Source organism: Phodopus roborovskii, unplaced genomic scaffold, assembly GCF_943737965.1.
Source record: "Phodopus roborovskii unplaced genomic scaffold, PHOROB, whole genome shotgun sequence".
NCBI classification, from domain to species: Eukaryota; Metazoa; Chordata; class Mammalia; order Rodentia; family Cricetidae; genus Phodopus; species Phodopus roborovskii.
In genome coordinates, this window is record NW_026126563.1 from 14,395,558 (window position 1) to 14,401,907 (window position 6,350).

Below are 6,350 nucleotides of genomic sequence, written 5' to 3' on the forward strand. Positions count from 1 at the left end.
CTTTGTAGACTAGCCCCATTGTTCTTTATCCTCATTACAATTAGCAAATGCTGTTTTTCTTTTTAAAGTGGGAAAATAAGCAGTGTGGTTGATAAAATTCCTAATGTCCATAAAAAGGTGTATTCCCTAGTAATAGTGTCACATAAAAGTCCTGAATTTCATTCCAAACTAGGGAAATACATTCTAGACATAACTCCTTTGTTAAATACAGGTTTCCAATTACCCTCAAATATAGAGCCACCTTCCTTCTCTTAGCGGTGTCTATTGGCAAAGATCTGAATCATCTTCCTCTACTTTTTGGAGATACTGGGAATAGAACCCAGGCCTTTGTACATGTTAGGCAAGTCCTGTACCACTACATACATCCTCAGGTGTTTCCTCTTTTTGTACATCATTTTTTTGTTTTTGTTGTTGTTGTTGTTGGTGGTGGTGGTGTCATGTCTAAAAACTACTTGTCTTCTTGGCCATAAATAATTCCAATTCCTTCAAAAAGGTTTTCATTTGTGTATGCTTATGCCAGAAGTCAATGTTTGAGACCGTGTCTCACTAACCCTGGAGCTCATCAGTTGGGCTAGCTTGCTTGTCAGTGAGCTCGAGGCATTCTCCACGGGTGCTGGAGAGCCAAACACAGTCTTCATGTGTATGGTGCTAAATTCTTTATGATTTGTTAAAGCTTGCTGGGGATTCAAACTATGGGGGTCAAGCTATGGAGACCAGGTGGTGGTGGTACCCACCTTTAATCCTAGGACTCAGGAGAAAGGCAGATGAATCTCTGAGTTCAAGTCCACCCTGAACTACTGGAGAGTAAATCAGAGCTCATGCCTTTAATCCCAGGATTTGAGAGGTATAAAAGGTAGAGACATCCAGTCTGAGAGTTAGTTTCTAGCCATGTTGAGGATAGCATGGCAGTCTGCGTGAATCTGAGGAGCTGTGAAGTCGGGAGCAGTCTGAGGATCGCCCCTTTGTTCTGAGCTAGTGGCTCAGCTGCTTTGCTTTTCTGATCTTCAGCTTGAAGCTTGAACCCCAAAATCTGTGTCTGGGTATCGTGGTTTAATAAGGATCAGGAAAAACCAGATAGGCTGAATAGATATTTATTCAGGGAGAAATAACTTACAGCAGAGACAGATGAACACCAGCAGGTTCGTTGTCCCAAAGATGCCTAGGGAATGCTCTCTGTCCCTGTCCTGCAAGCAAGAGAGGCTCCGGTGTCTCTTCCCCAGACCTGCTTCCCCAGGTCACGGTGTCCCTTCCCCAGACCTAGTTCCCCCAGGTCACTACTGCCCCTGTCCCAATCCCCAACGGCCATGATCAGTGCCACATTTGTGGACAATGTGAATATCTCACTACATCTGGGTAGTACAAATACACAAATGGTAATGTACAAATACACAAAAAGGCTTCTTTGAGGCCACTGACCCAGGCCCAAGCCTGATCTGCAGACAGGACTCCCAACTGAGTTCCTCCTCCTGAGTCCCTGCCAGACAGCTGGGTTTTCCCCTCAAATCTTTGAACAAGTGTAGAGTTTTTGGTTGTAGCTTTTCTAAACAGTCTTCAGCTGCCACCCAAACTTGGACATCGTTCAGGCTCTTTTCACACAGCCCTTTTCCTCTGGCTAACATTCTCAGCTTACGGCCACAAGCTAATTTCTATGATTCAGACCTCACAGTTCACTGACATCATCATCAGATTTGGTAAGTCAATTGGAAATTCTTAAAGGAGGGCATTAGTTAAAAAAGAGAGTTTTCCCCACACACACAAAAAAAATGGAAAACACTATTAAAATGGAGAGAATTACATAATGGATGTTTTAAAAATGAAATAATTAAATGAAGGGATAATCAACTTGGATTGGTATACTGTTAATTATCACTGATAGTCTTTGCTGTCCTTTTGATAATTCTTGTCTTATCTCTAAAAAAGTTGGTTGATATGAGTGCTAAGATGCTGGCCTTAGCAAAACTTATTAAAGCAGATTATTGAGATATTCAAACCCAGACTGAGGAGTTACATGGAGAACCAAATTCAGCATTACATTTAAAGGTTATAAAGGAACTTGCTAAGGTCTTAAGAGCACCACCATTAATATATCCAGTTACCTTACAAGAAGTGCCAAGTGATAGAGGTTCTAAAAGAGCTACTTAGGAGCCTGTGATAATGGTAGATTTAGGGAAATAAGCACTCAGAGGAGCAATTGTGTGTGAGTCAATTCTTTCCCACAGTACCCCTTCATTATTTTTCTTTTGCCAGCTGTAGAGTCTTATCTGGACTCTGTAGGGGATCCCTAAAAAGGGGGCTGGCACCCCAAAAAGGATCCTGAAAGGAATATAAATATAGGATAAAAACTAGACTATTGAATCTACTTCTAAAAAGTATAGATATGATGAGATTAAAAAGTAGGCTATTGAATCTGCTTTTAAAAAGCAACTACTAGTTTTAAATATTTTACATTGGATTGGACTTACAAATATTGTATATTGATACAAATTTGAAATTAATTTGTTAAGACATATTGCACACATGTTTCTAATCTTGTTTAAGGTATTATACCTATACAGCTCATGTAATGTAAATTTATCAATGTAATGTAAAATTCTAGTTCTTGAAAGTTATTATTACAAACTGTATGAGATAATAAGAAAATGTAGGTGAGTCAACTATTAAAATTGATCCTGTAGTCACATTAGGTATGTTTTTTAAAAACCAAACAAAGATACATTTTAGATATATGGGTCATCTTCAAACACTTCAAAGATCTACAGAATATGGCATTTAAAATGTTTTAGTAACATAGATATTTTTTATGACAATGAGACATGTTTGCTCCTGGCAGCACCAGTCTATGTCAGAGAAGACTATGGACATCGAAGAAACTCACATGGAGTTTACTTTCTTTCTGGCAAAGGTTAGCCACCGGGCAACAAAGTATCTTTGCCTCGACTGCTGACAGTATGCTGTCCAAACTGGACAAACAGGACACAAAAGAGAGTGACTGCAAAATCTCGCCAAGACGAAGTAGGACAGTCCTTCAGAAAATCCTGCTTCACAGAAAAGTCTGTGAGAGCTACTAGACCTGTAGGCTGAAGATGGGTGCCCCAGCATTTCAGCGGAACCGTGGGTGACTGTCCAGGCATCCGTTTTTGTCATTTCTCACATCTTTTGGAAGTAACTTGCTCAAACTTCCTGCTTACATAGTTAATATTATTTTCTTCTCAGGTCTCTGAGGGAGTTGAAGACTAGATAGTTATAGTTTCCCTTGTTTACCAGACTTGGAAAGGAAACTCACTAAAGAAATGTAAAGTGCAAAAGGTTGAGAGATATTTAAAACATACTTTGATAACACAAATTATGATAGAAAGTAAATTAGGTACAAGACTTCGGATTCACCAGGATAGAATATATAGTGGTATTTTTTATGAGTTTGTTAAATGCAAATGTGTTCCTGGGTGTTTCTGCCCCGTATTGTTGATCTCACAGTCTCTTTAGCCCCCAAAACACACAGACACTATATTAATTATAAAACTGCTGGCTGGTGGCTAAGGGCTTCTCACTGGCTACCTCTCTCAGCATTATTAACCCATAACTACTAATCCATGTATTTCTTCATGGTCTTACCTTACCTTACCTATCTTCCTCGTCTCTACATGGCATCTCTTTGGTGGCCTCTTTGCCTACCTTTCATAGTAAAATTATAATAAAACAGTTACAAGTAAGAACTAAAGTTAACAATATTTAGTCCATTAACATTTGGCAAAATTTAAACAAAATATTCTACCATTGATTCTATCTTTGTGAATCTTAAACTTTATATGTAACTTGTCTTTGCTTATAACTAACAAAAACCATAACCATAACTATCTGTTATCATTGTATGTAGTTTTTGCATCAGGCTTTGAACCTTCTTTAGACTAAAAGGGGAATTGTAGTGACAAATCACCTTGCAAGTGTATTTGTGTTATTGGCCATAACCCTTTGGGCATGTGCAAACATGACTGGAAGATATTCTCCCTCCCTCCCTCCCTCCCTCCTTCCCTCCCTCTCTGTCTCTCTCCTTTCTCTTTTTCTCTCCCTCCCTCCCCCTCCTCCCTCTCTCCTCTACCTCCTCCCTCTCTCCCCTCCCTCCCCCTCTCTCTCAGGTTATGGATTGAATCTGAAAGGCAGAGACTTCATCTTCTGGAGCAGGAAAGCCAAGGTGGTTCTTTATTAGCATCTGTGTAAGGTGTTCCCCAATAAAACACCCATTTATCTTGGGTCTAGTGAACTCATTACTACCCTGCCTTCACAAATGGACTAGATATCTATGAATTTGTCAAATGCAAATGGACTGGACATTGTTTGTGAAATTATATGTTATATATACTTATTGTATGTATTTTTTCTTATGTTGGGGGGAAGGGGACATGTGGTGATAAATTCTTTATGATTTATTAAAGCTTGCTGGGGATTCAAACAGCAAAGCCAGCTTCAAGCTATAGAGATCTGGTGGTGGTGGTACCACCTTTAATCCCAGGACTCAGAAGAAAGGCAGATGAATCTCTTGAGTTCAAGGCTACCTGGGGCTACCAGAGAGTGAATCAGAGCTCATACCTGTAATCCCAGGATTTGAGAGGTATAAAAGGTAGAGACATTCAGTCTGAGAGTTAGTCTTTAGCCATGTTGAGAAGAATATAGCAGTCTGAGTGAATTTGAGGAGCAGTGAAGTTGGGAGCAGTCTGAAGATTGCCCCTTTGTTCTGAGCTGAAATCAAGGTAAGAGCTAGTGGTAAGAACCCCAAAATCTGTCTCTAGGTTTTTATTAATTGTTTTATATCCATTCTTGTGTGGCAAGCACGTAGCTGACCAAGCCATATCTCCAGTTGCTAAGGAGTTTCTTTTTCAAGTTTAGTCTCATGATTTTCACTTCATTCCTAGATGTTGTATAAGATAGGAAATCAAAACCTTTTCCCCTTTATTGTTGCATTTTCTCAAGCTTCCACAAAGATTACCATAGCCAGCAATCAACAGGAAGTAGTCTAAAGAATTATGCCCACATACCCCCAAAATTGGTAATGGATGTTCATTATCATTTAAGGAAGACTTGTTTACAAGTTGTTATTGGTAATGGTCAAGAAAAAAAACTAAACAAAGGAGATTAGATTCATGGATCTCATTCTAAAAAGAAGAGGGGAACTAAAAGGGTAGATTGTTGAATCTAATCCATAAAACAGCTTAAGTATTTTCCATTCGTATGGATTTTGGTATATTGATACAAATTTATGATTTTGGTTATGAGCCTAGCCTTTAACGGCTGAGCCATCTCTCCAGTCCGATACAAATTTAAAGTTAATTTTGTTATAATATATGAATATTTATTCTCTTGTTTAGAGTATTGTGTTTATGCATCTCATTTAAAAATACAAATACAGATGAATAGTCATCTACAATAGTTAAACTTATGGTCATGTTAGGTACGTTCTCAAGTTCATACATAGATATATTTAGATAGATGATCTTCAAATACTTCGAAGACATACAGAATATGGCATTTAATCTGTTTAATAACCTAAGGCTTTTCATGACAAAAGGCACATCTGTTCCCAGAAGAACCAATGTAATTCAGAGAAGATGCTGGGCATCAGAGAAACTCCATATAGAGTTTACTTTCTTTATAGTGAAAGCTAGCCTCTGGGAAAAGAACTGCCCTTGCCTCAATTGCTAACAGTATACTGTCCAAACTGGACCAGCAGAATATACGAAAGACAACTGCCAAACTTCTCCAAGACAAGGTAAGCCAGTCCTTCAGAATCCCCTGCTTTGCAGGAAAGTCTATCAGACATGCTAAGCCGTTAGGCTGGAGTTGGATGTCCCAAGGTTACAGAAGAACTTTGGGTGGCTGTCCAGGCAGCTTGTCATTATCTAACATTTCATTCTTTTAGGGTCTTTGATGAAGTTAAAGACTAAATAAAATTTTTAGTTTTTCTTAGTCCTTACCTTTCCCCATTCTGTAGGCTGCTGTTTTGCCCATTCAGTGTCCTTTGCCTTATAGTAGCTGCTCAGTTTAATGAGGTGCCATTTGTTGATTGTTGATCTTAGTGCCTGTGCTGTAGGTGCTGTGTTCAGGAAGAGGCTATTCCTCACTTTCTCTTCTATAAGGTCCAACATATTAGACTTAATGTTGAGGTCTTTGATCCACTTGGACTTGAGTTATGTGTGTGTCAAGGTGATAGATACTAACGTGGCTCTTTAGTTTGAATCCTGTGACTTCCAACTAGTCATAGAATCTTAAGGAAGCTATCTCAGATCTCTACCAAGATGTGAAACCATATAAAGGAACTGAGTGGCTGTTACTGATAAAACTTGCAAATGTCATCTTGG